The sequence below is a fragment of the Barbus barbus genome (genome assembly GCF_936440315.1).
Source record: "Barbus barbus genome assembly, chromosome: 5".
NCBI classification, from domain to species: Eukaryota; Metazoa; Chordata; class Actinopteri; order Cypriniformes; family Cyprinidae; genus Barbus; species Barbus barbus.
In genome coordinates this window covers 24,452,743-24,465,062 of record NC_136733.1, presented here as the reverse complement: position 1 = coordinate 24,465,062, position 12,320 = coordinate 24,452,743, and positions in this window count along the sequence as shown.

Sequence of the window (12,320 nt, the reverse complement as noted above, 5' to 3'; positions counted from 1 at the left end):
ACTGGAGTTGGGAATTGGTCCGCCTCTGGTGCCAGCATCCTGAATTTCTGCTAATATTTGCGCGCGGACGTTGTTTGCCACTTGTGGTGGTTCGGCGGCGATAGCGTTCGCTGGGATGGGCATGGGTGTGGCGGTGGAGAGTGAATATTGTGGTTTCGCTTGCAAGAGAGGGTTGGCTGGGGGTGGAGCAATGTTTGGCAGCTCATGGGGCCAAACGTTAGTCTGGGCTGTAATTCCTGAACAGGAAGGGGCGGGTTGCAGGGCTGAATGAGGAGGCCACGGAGGCCCAGTGCTTGTCTGTGCTGTGAATACTGAGCCATAGGGCTGCGGAGCTGAGGGTGGTTGCCCGGGTGGCCCTGGCCACGCTTGGGCCGCGGGCCCTGAACTCGGAAAGGTGGGCGGCGGGGCAGAATGTGCCGGCCATTGCAGCCAAGCGCTTGCTTGCGCTGCGGGCCCTGAGTTTAAGAAGGTGGGCTGCGGGGCTGAGATTGGTGGCGGAGGCGGCCAGGCGCCCACTTGAGTTGTGGGCCTTAGCATTAATGAGGGAGGAGCCGCGGTGAAATGCTGAGCTGCAGCCAGATTCTCGCCTGGCCTTGCTTCGGTGGAATAGGGGGCGTGGTCTTGGTTTGCTGTGGGCTTAGCGCCGCTGTTTGATGAGCTGGTCCTTGAGCTGGAGGAGAATGGAGGAGTCTGCCTTGGTGTGTTCACGGATTTGCTGGGTTTTTTCCCCTTCTTTGGGGCTGGAGTGGATTTAGGAGATAGGTTAGCTGGTCTTAGATTTTTATACAAGTCATATAATTCGGCTTTGGTAAACTTGCGTGGGGCCTGGATGTCAGCGTTGCTTAGCGCCTGCCTCAGGCTCGGCACGGTCCATTTTTCTATGGGTGGAATTGTTGGCCTGGTGGACTGGTATGACGACGCTGGGGAAACAGGTGGTGTTCTCGCCGGAGGAGATGAATGAGAACTTCGGCGTTTTGAGAGGCGAGAGGCTGAACGGGTTGTAGGCCGCCCGCGACGAGGAGCCTGGGGCTCGATTGCATTGCTGTGCGGGGAAGCGGAGATCCTGGAACCGGTTGGTTGGGGTGTTGCCGCCGGGGAAGAGACGGATTCCGCTCCTGATGAGGAAGTATCGTGGCGAGACATCGAGGACTATGTCAGACGAGCGAGCAGGATGCTGAGTAATCGTCAAATGAATGGAGGTATGACGGCTGTATTTATATCCATGTACTGATGAACTTGATTACGTGCCACTTGTGTCTAATTAGGCTAAGTATCTGACGTGCTCCTCCCGAACTTTGTTAATTAAACATCATATAGGGTGACTGCTCTGCCAAGGGGGGCGATATATAGGATATAGTTAAATAATTTAATCTGAGCAATAGCAGTTTTTCAATGAATGAAAATCTTAATTAGGCTGCAGTGTCAAACTACATCAATTATCTATCGAAGACGTGCTTACATTTTGCAGCAACCAGTTTGCCATCTGAAAGAGTTTTTTAGTGCCAGTGGCAACATAGTGTCATGCCACAGAGCATCTCTTAAACCAGAACCATTGATAGACTTGTGTTCTCAGCTAAAAATGTGAGAACCACTTGCATAATTTACCATAGTTGCACAGTGTAAGATGCAAATTACATTGATTTAAAGAAGCTGTCAGAATGCACTTTCTGCAGCCATTTTGCACTCCTTTTTCACATTGTTACATTTACATGTTGTGACGAGTCGGCTGCCTCCCCCTTTCTATCATCACCACCCCGTCCAGTATTCGCCTCCCTTCACCAGGCTCCCGACGGGAGTGGGTGTGTGAGAGAGGAGGGGCGCTGGAAACCCACGGCTGGCGGCGTGTGATGAGGCGCACCTGATGTGAATGGAGCCTCGTCGCCGCCGCTGTTAAACGCCGAGCGCGCCTCTCCTCGAGAGACCGGTCTCTTCCCCGTGCATGCACGCTGGTGTCCTCGTGGGTCCAGGAAGGGTGCGTCGAGGAGGACTGCCGCACCCGTGAGACGGCTGACGGGCTAGGATGCTGGGCCGTCGAGTCCCCCAGAAGCGCCGGGAACCAAGGAGATGGAAGGAGCCGCGCACGAGACGCCGCCGCCACTCGCTCCCGGCCCCGAGAGGGGAGCGCGTGAGGCCACCGGACTCCGCCCCTTCCCTGGACCCTTCCCTGATGAACACTACCCTCCTTCACTAGCCCCGCGGCACAGCGAGGACACCAGGTTCCCTGTTTATTTGGACACTTTTCCCCTTGGACACTTTATTTTCCCTTTTTATTGTTTAATAAAAACCTCTCCGAGGCATGACGCCACGCCCACTGTGTCTGTCGTTTGCTCCTCCCGCCACAATGTGTTAATGTAAAAGAAGCAGCCCTAAGTCAGCAGATTTTTTTCTGAAAATCAGTTTCTCAGTTTGTGTAAATCCATTTGGGGTTTAGAATATTTAGTTTTTCCACATTCATTTCAAACATCTATTAAAATTATGTGGGTTTTTTTCAATAAAGGTACAGTAGGCAATGTAATATTGACCGCTAGCGGTTAAAATGGTTGCTGCAAGTCCAAATTCAAAATATTGTAGAAAGTTTTTTTTTTTTTTCCTCTTGCCCCTTCCCCCTCAGACTCAATGCTCATATGGGTTGCCAGATTGAGGACATGCAAAGGCGACAAATTTTCCTTGCACACTGAGACCAATATTTTGTGGTAATTATGCATTTTTCATATTTGTCTTACTAAAAATTTGTCAAGCTTGCACACTGAGTCCGATGCGTATTAATTAATCTGTTGCAGAAAACAATACAAAATGGAGTCTTCAGGCAGTGAGGATGATTTTGTTGTCCTCTCTCTTCTTAAAAAGAGAAAAAGATAGGAAATATTGGCTCCATCCAATCATGAGATAGCATAGGAAGGAGAGTTCAATCTTCTTATTAAGGAGCTGTGGGATTATCCCAGGTGATTCAAAGTTTACTTCAGGATGTCAGTGACTCAGTTTGATGCTTTGCTAGCGATACTGGAGATATTGAAAAGAAGACCACCAATTTCTATGAACTCAGTGTGCAAGGACCTATAAAGTGCTTTGTGCTGCAAGACAAAGTGGATCATCTTGTCAGATGCCATTCTAGATTTTGGCTTTCGCTTGTATGGTGGCTCTGAATTGTCAAAACACTTCTCAAAATGCCAAAAAAACAGAAAATTAAACCTGATACATTTTTATTTTTTTTTATGAAAGGCGAAAATTTCGGAGGCAGTGTGTAGACGTGATTGACACTATGTTAGGTCATATTTATTTTTAATGTGTGAAAATTTCATACTCAGTGTGCAAATACCTTTACACTCTAAGCTGATGAGTTGGTTTACCTGAGTTTTACTATTCCTCTGGTCATAGAGCTTTTTAGATTGATTCTGGGGCTTTTTAGGTAGACTCTGCGATCTCTGACTGGTTAATTTGCTGGCTGAAATACACAGTGTGGCTGAAATGCTAGCAACCTGGGGTGTCAAAATATTTTTGGGTAAATTGGCAGTGGGCGGAATCACACAGATAAAAAAACAAAACCAAAAAAAACCCCAGACATTCTGACATGGAACACACATCTAACTGGCTATGTGAATTTAACATGTTGCCTAAATATAAGGTATTTTAATATCTTAATACAGTTAAAAAAAATTAAAATACATACAGCACCTTTAATACATTGAATAGTACACTAGTATACTTTTTTCTACCCCAAAAGAATGGAAGTGAAATTTAACATGTCCCATAGGTGGGGCCCTTTTGTAACATGAGTTTGACAGCTTAAAAAAATTATGTGATCTAATAAACATACAAGACAAACTAAAAATTTGCTCAATAATATACTAATAACTTTTTCATATAAAATAATGAAATTTCTCCTTTGTCTCCGAGGACTGAAGACTTTTTCAATCACGCTGTGTAACTGCACGGCCATTGGTTCATGCAGTGATTAAAAAACGAGCCAATGGCAGTGAAGCCCGCCAGAGCCAGCCAGAATGGGCGGGGCCGTCTGGCTACATAAGCGGGCATTTCGCCATAGGAAATCAGGTAAATTCGTCTGAAGTGATGACACTGAGTCGTGTAGCTAGATGCTATGGGGAACAAATACAATCCCGCCATGTCCATGAGGAGGAACGACTGATATGAAATGGCCTTGAACAATAAAGGCTCAGAGGGACCAATTATGCGCAGGGTGAGCCCTGCAGAAGGCAGGAGGGCAGAACTCATTGAGGTCAGCCTAGCCTTCAGATAATCATTCCAACGGTCATATATACAGCCTCAGCACTAGTAATAGGGCCGAGACCGTTACTGAAGAATCAAGCCGTGCCTGAGAATTAGACCGCCTTAGACAGGTGTGTCTCACTTAAACAGATAAAATCCAAGCCTGCAAGGCCAGAACATCCAAGTTATAGAACCTGGCAAAGGAGGACGGCGAGGCCCAGCCAGCCGCCGCACAGATGTCTTCTATGGACACACCGCTAGACCATGCCCCAGGAAGAGGCCACGCCTCGAGTGGAATGGGCTCTCACTCCAATGGGGCCCTGAAGGCCTAGGGAGGAGGATGTTAGTGCGATAGCGTCAACTAACCATCGAGAGATCCTCTGCTTTGTGACCGGGGTCCCTTTGGTGCGGCCGCCAAAGCATACAAAGGGTTTTCCCGACTGCCTAAAGTGGGCGGAACGCTCTATGTAAATTCTCAATGACCTGACTGGGCAGATGATGTTAAACTCCTGGTCCTCCTCAGAAGGAAGAAGCGCTGAGAGTAATAACCTGGGTTCTAAACAGAGTGTAGAGCACCTTAGGGACATACTCATGTCTTGGCTTTAGGACGACTTTGGAGTCGTTAGGCCCAAACTCAAGACAGGCAGGGCTTATCGAGAGAGCCTGCAAGTCACCTACTCGCTTGACCGATGCTAGCGCCAGCAGCAGAGCGGTTTTCAGCGACAGTGTTTTTAAGTTTGCAGACTGAAGTGGCTCAAAGGGGGATCCTTTGAGGGCTCTCAGGACCGTGTGCAGATCCCATGTAGGGACCGTGAGGGGCCGGATGGAGCCTCCTGGATCCCCTCAGGAAACGGACAACTAAGTTGTTCCGGCCCACCGACTGTCCGGCTATAGGAGCGTGAGAAGCTGCTATAGCTGCCACATAGACTTTGAGCGTGGAAGGGGAGCGGCCCTTGTCCAACATCTCTTATAAGTAGGCCAATATCACTGATATGTCACATGTTATTGGGTCGTCGCCGTGGGTTGCACACCAGGCGGAGAAAACCGACTACTTAAGGACATAGAGGCGTCTAATCGTCAGGACACTCTCGTGGAGATCTACTGATTCCCGTCGAGAGACCAGGGGGCGTATTACAGAAAGCTTCTTATCTTAGGTCTTAAGATATGATGTGATAAATTAGGATTTTTTCGCAAATTCATATTACAGAAGCAAATCTTAACTTGATTTGGGATTCTTATCCTATCTTACAAAATAGTATCTTATCTCTAGTTAGGAAATCTTAAATGGCATAATCAAGCTCGACAATTCACTCTCAGGTCTGTTACCAAGCAACCAACACTGCTGATGAGGTAAACGACATAATAGAAGCTACTTCACTTTGAAAATCGCCTTTTGCAAAAAAACATAAGGCATTATTCACTTGCACTACAAGCAGTAATGTTTCGTGACACTTTTGTTGGTCTCTATAATGCTGGTTGCAGTTCCTGTGCTAACTGTAATTTGTTGTGTGGCAGTCTGTAATTACTTATAAGTGTTTTGTCATCAAAATATAACACATCTTCAGGGTCCTACAAGAGACTTTCTACCATTAAACATCTTCATTCTTCATTTTCAACTATTAATAAATGTAATACCATTGTCGGACAGCACAGTTATAAGCGTTTTTTCCGTTAGCTTTCAAATAATTTTGAAGTTAGGATAGCTGTGGGGTTGTCCTAAAGTTAAGACCTAAAGTTTTAAGGTTTTTTGTCAAGTTAGGAGGTTTCTGTAATACCCCTTTCCTATCTGTAGTTAAGATAAGATAACACACTTAGGAAATGCTGTTCTGTAATAGCTTTTGTCCTAAATGTGGTCCTAACTGAAATTACCATGGTTACCAAACAGATAAGATAAGATTTTAAAGTTAGGATCGTTCTGTAATACGCCCCCAGAGGTGTAAGGCCCACAGCTCTGGCTAGGGGTGCCAAATCGTTCTGTTCGCCTGATAAGTGCGAGGAGCCAGAGCCAGCCCAAAGGGCAGGACCGTGTATTGATAAGCCACTCCCTCGAAGGCGAATCTCAAGAATCGTCTGTGACGGGGGGCTATCTGGATGTGAAAATAAGCATCTTTCAATTCCAGCGAAAAGAATCAGTCCCCTGGGCGAATTTGCGAAAGGATCTGCTTCAATGTAGTCATTCTGAACGGCCGTCTCATGAGGACCACCATCCTTTTTGGGGACGAGGAAGTAACAGCTGTAGAAGCCTGACTCGCTCTGAGCTGGTGGAACTGTCTCTACGGCCCCTTTTGCCAGCAATTTATTTACCTCGGCTCGCAGAACGTTCTTGCTCTGCACAGAGGTGGAGACTACACCGCTGAACCGCGGGGGTCCTCAAGCGAACTGAAGTGAATAACCTTGTTCTACAATCCTCAGAACCCAATGAGACACTCCGGGGATTGCCCTCCAGGCCTTGGCCCGTGTGACAAGGGATTTGATTAGTTCGGGTGGTGAGTCGCCGTGCGGGGACTCGACACTCATGATAACTGGAAGAGAAAATTTGCTCTATTTTTAAAAATGGTGGTCCAGCGCTTGCGAGACTTTGCCCCCTCCTCTTCCTTTCCAGCGGATCAGGACGACACTGGGGGTGACACCGGAGTTTTTCCCCATAGCATCTAGCGACGCAGTACGAGTGAAGTTTCGAAAGGGAACACAGCCATACAGCATAGTTCAAAAGAATGTAGACAAACAGATGTAGAAACACATTCAGACTTTCAGAAAAACACAAAACTGAACACAACACACCCCTCCCTTCCTCCACACAGAATGCTTTCAATTTCTTAAAATAAGTATATATTTTTTAATTTCTTCAAATAATTTCTAAACGTTGACCATTGACTCTCAGTCGTTATTCACCGGTTTCTCATGGTTTTTCAATATAATTCATAATAGGTGATAATGTGTATTACATCGCTAATGTCATGGAATAGCACTGTTCTAATAGCGGAACACAATGTCACGCAGTGTTACATCATACCTTACCTTCACAAGTGGGATTTAAACCTGGCTAGTGTTTGTTTACTTGTGTTGTTTTTGGCGGCCTGTTTTAATTTTAGTTTTAGTCTAGTCTTTGTGTGAAGCTGTCATTTTAGTTTTTTTAGTCAAGTTCATACTCTTTTTAGTCTAGTCAAGTTTCAGTCAACTAAAAGTCTGAGCATTTTAGTCTTATTTTAATCAGAATTAACCATGAATATTTTCGTCTAGTTTTAGACAACGAAAACTGATGACATTTTAGTCTAGTTTTAGTCGATGAAAACTGATGACATTTAGTTTCGTTTTAGTCAATGAAAATTGTATTTTAGTCTCTTTTTAGTAATGCAATTCTATTTAACCCAGTCAATATAAGTACCTAGTAGGGGAGAGTGGGATGATTTGTGCCAGAGGGGAAGTAGTTCCACCCCTTGTTTCTGGAAAACCATAGAAGAAATTGGTCATGTGACCACATAATTTTGAAAAGTCATCCATTTTACTCATCCTCCAAAGAAGAGAGACACATGGCATGAGAGGTAAGCACATTTTAGCTACTTTCAAAGTAAAATTTCTATGATCAAGGCTTTTTGGTTGTAGTGTCTGAACAATTATAGACAAGTCTGAAAACATTTCACACATGTTTTTGTGCTTTAGCAGGCTACACAATGAGTCTATACAGTTAGCATGATGTTAGCTCTTAACTGCTGGATCATGCTAGTTTTTCAAACTTGTGGGTCTGGGGTGATTTGTGCCAAAGGGCCTGTTAAGTTGTGCCAGTGGCACAACTCACCCCCACTTATGATTATTTTCAACATATTATTAATTTGTAATTGTACATTGTACTCTTACATTTTAGCACTTAAACTATGTGACATTCTTAATTTTAGATTACCCATCATGCCACACAGTTATAATCGGAAGACAGACAGGGCTTCAACTCCTCTTGTGGAGTTGGACAGATTAGTGAAAGAGGTGCAACAGGGAAAGACCATACGTCAGGTGGCAAGGGAGATGAAGATCTGCAGGATGACCTTGAAAAGATTCATGGAGAAGAAAAAGATAGGAGAAGTAACAAAGACAGGGTATAAGAGAACAGGACTTGCCAACCAAGTCTTCAAAGAAAACATGGAGACAGAGCTGGCAGACCATGAAATGCCATGAGCTGGCTTTTGAGTATGCACGAAGAAATGGCATTGATATCCCTGCCAGCTGGATCAGAGAGAAAAAAGCGGGTTAGGTTAAGTGTGCATTTATTAAGGAAAAGTTATAGGGAACCTTGATAATTATTTTCCCAGGATCTATCTGCTGGTGACTTTGTCATTGTGAGCTTTGCTGGTAAAACCAAATCCTATAACTACATTGGATTGGTGGAGAAGGTTGAGGGTGCAGACATCAGCGCAAAGTTTCTAAGGCAAAGTTGTAAGAAGTCTGTGGATGGAAAGCCCATCTTTACATTTAAAGAAAATCATGAAGGAGTCATCCCTAGAGGTGATGTGCTCAAGAAACTACCCACACCCCAAAAACTTGGTGGTACAGCCAGAAGGGAGCAGAAGTTTATATTCCCCTGCAGCATTGACAAGTGGGATGTTAAGTAGTAGGCCAGATCCAGACCACCTAGACCTACATAGCCACAGGGGATAATCTGGAGAAGTGAGGAGATGGGCATGCCTCATCAGTGTTTGACTTACCTGCCATTTGTTTAATTTAGCTAACACGGATTTCATGTTTGAGTTTGTACTATGTTATTAAAGAGAAATTTTATTCCGATTTTAAGTGGCCTAAGTCACAATAGGATGTTTAGAAATTAGCCTAGTCACTTTATTCTTATATGTTACATAATGACAGACAGCGTTCTATGTATGTCAACCGGGTGTGTCTCACTCGAACTGGAAAGTGAAGCTGCGGGCTCTTTGATCACCCCCTGGTGGCTGGCTGCAGTACAGGTCATAAACCCCGCCCCCGACTTGAGTCATAACAAAAACATTTATTACACTTCCAATACAATTTTCCAAAATATGATTTTGGTCATTTAAGGTAGTTGTTATCACGCTGATATGTATATATTGTGCATTTAAGTTTTTGGTGTTTTCCCAAAAACTACAATATATGACTTATTCCAACAGTTTAATAGGGTGACAATATCTAAATAAACCTTAAATGAGTAATTTGTATTGAATTTGTCTTGCTTTCATATAGCATTACAGTTCATAACATTAAAATGTTCTGTTTTACTTCAGAAATCCCTGGCACAATTTACTCCAACGCATTCTCCCCAAAGGCACAACTTACCCCGCACCAGGGCCAAGTTGTGCCACAAGACCACTTTTTCCCCAAAAGCTATATTTCTTTATAAGCTATAAACAATTTATTTCAGATCAAAAGTTATTGTTCTCAGGGATGCACCACATCCTGAAATATTATGTACATTCTTAAGTTGAAGGCATTACTGTCATGACCTCACTTTAAAGTTACTTTGAGTAAAAACTGGCACAACTCACCCCACTTTCCCCCAAACCAAAATTTTCTTTTAGCCAAACCCATTTCCAACAAGGTTATCTTATTATATCATTGTTACCTTATAGACTCAAGAATACATCCATTCCGGACACGGAAGATGCTCTGATCTGAATTTACAACATTTATTTTACCAACCAAACATGTTAACATGTTTGTCGTCTTCTAAATAATGCCGGGAGTGGGGCTTGAGGAAGTGACGTCGCTTGGGTCTGCGCAGTGCGACCTGATACAGCCCCAGAAGTGAGGCACAGGAAACAGAAATACTGCAAAATAATAATGGGCGCGTTGAATGATCAGTGTATGACTTCAAAGTACCGCGAAAGAAATAAGAGAGCAGACGGATCCTTATGCTTTCGAATTGCTCTCGCGGTACTTTGATGTCTAAACTCATCATTCTGCGCAGCGCTGCTTCAAGTTGAACGCAACTAAACGAAATAACGTTATAACATTTCGTTTCATCTCGTTTTGGTCAACGAAAATGAAGAGACATATCAGCATAGTTTTTATTTTGTAAACCATATTTAGTCTCGTTTTTATTCGTCAACAATATTGCATTATACATTTAATTATAGTCAACGTCACATGACCAGCATTTACATTGCGTCTCGTCTCGTCACGTGATAAAGGTTCGTTGACGAAGATATTTAGTCATAATTTTCGTTGACGAAACCAACACTAATGGCAACTAGTAAATACACTATTTTTGTCACACTAGAATATGTGGAAACCTTTCATGGTTGTGCATGTGTATTACAAATAGCCCCATGTTAGGTGGTGCCCTGTTCACTCCTACATCTCAAAATTAATTTCTTCACAGATTCACAATTCGAACTTTCTCAGAATTGGGATTTTATGTTTCACAGTTTTGACTCTTTTTTTTCAGAATTACAGAATTTCCATAAACATGCCTGTGTTTAATGTGTGTTTAAAAGCATTTTTCAAGAGGCCACAATTTCATTATGTAAATATGACCTGCTTGCAGAAGTGGTTCAGTTACAATTAGTTTGAATATATCGATATGACATAAACGTTTTCCATGTTTTGTGTGAAGAGAAATTCGATTTCTGGATAAACAATGGGTTAAATGTCAGACAAATAAACCTTTAAAACAGTATAGTAGCCTATTTTTAACGCTATTGTATTTTGGGACATTATAAACTTCATGGAATAATTAGAATGCAAATGTAACATGAAATAGAACAGTATAGAGATAGGTCTGTTTTAAATCAGATTTCTCAAAAAATTAGGTTCCTGTACCAGTTTTTAATTGTAATGAAACAGTGAGAAGACAGATGTCAGATGCTGACAAAGATATCAGGTACACCAGTTCTAAGAATAAAGTTGTGGACTGGATCTAACTGACAGGATGATTTAGATTTCATAATCAATGCCTTGACAGAGGATGAGCTCAGGTGGGTGTACACTGACTTTTCAAGAAAGACAAAAAAAACCTGAAATTCAGGTTTTATTGTTGGTGTCTCAAGATCCAGTTTTAGTGTGTAAACATAACGCTCCAGTTACTCACGTAACCTCGATTCCCTGAGATAAGGGAAAGAGCGGATGGGGAAACTTGCTAATCGGGAAACTCCTGTTTACTCTGTTACTGAAGCCTGAATTGCTCGAGCCCGCCAGAAGGGGCGGAGCCAACTGCTACAGGAGTCGGCCCAGATTGCCATTTCATCAGAATCAACGACTGAAGCAACAGCCATCGATTCGCGTGCAGTTATAGCACGGCCAGTTACGCAACGCTCGTTCCCTTATCTCAGGGAACCGAGGTTACGTGAGTAACTGGAGCGTTCCCTGTCGAAAGGGAACTCCCGTTGCATCATAATTTGTTTTTGACGACTGCTAATGGGGAATGCATCCAGTAGCACCGTGCTATAAGCAGAAGCAGAACTAAGCCTGCTCCGCGAGCTCAGCTCAGACACTCTCAGAGTGGGCCTCGTGAGTTCATGCTATAAAGAGACCTGAGAAGTATCTGGGGTCTACTTGTCATAAGCCTTACCCGCCCGAAGGGATAAAGTAGCACTAAGCAGATAGCACCAATGCCTGCAGGGCATGGACTTCCAAACTGTAGAATCTGATAAAGGTAGACGGCGACAACCAGCCGGCAGCCACACAAATCTCCCCAATAGAGATTCCACTGGACTAGGCCCAGGAGGAGCCCATTCCTCTGGTGGAATGGGCCCTCAAGTCACCTACTCGCTTGATGGACGCAAGGGCCAAAAGCAGAGCAGTTTTGAGAGTCATGACCCTTAAGCCAGCTGTTGAAGCAGCTCAAAGGGAGGGCCCTTGAGGGCCCCCAGGACTATGGACAAGTCCCAAGTTAGCATAGTCTTAGGGAGACGAGGATTCAACCCGCCGAGCGCCTCTAAGGAACTTAATGACCAAGTCAGTTCTGCCAATATTCCGGCCAGCCTCGAGAGAATGATTAGCCGCGATGGCTGCCACATAGACCTTGAGCGTGGAAGGGGTGCGTCCCTTATCCAGAAGCTCTTGCAGTAGGGTTAGCACACGGGACACGTCACATGAAACCGGATCCTGGTTACATGCTGAACACCAGTCACTGAAGA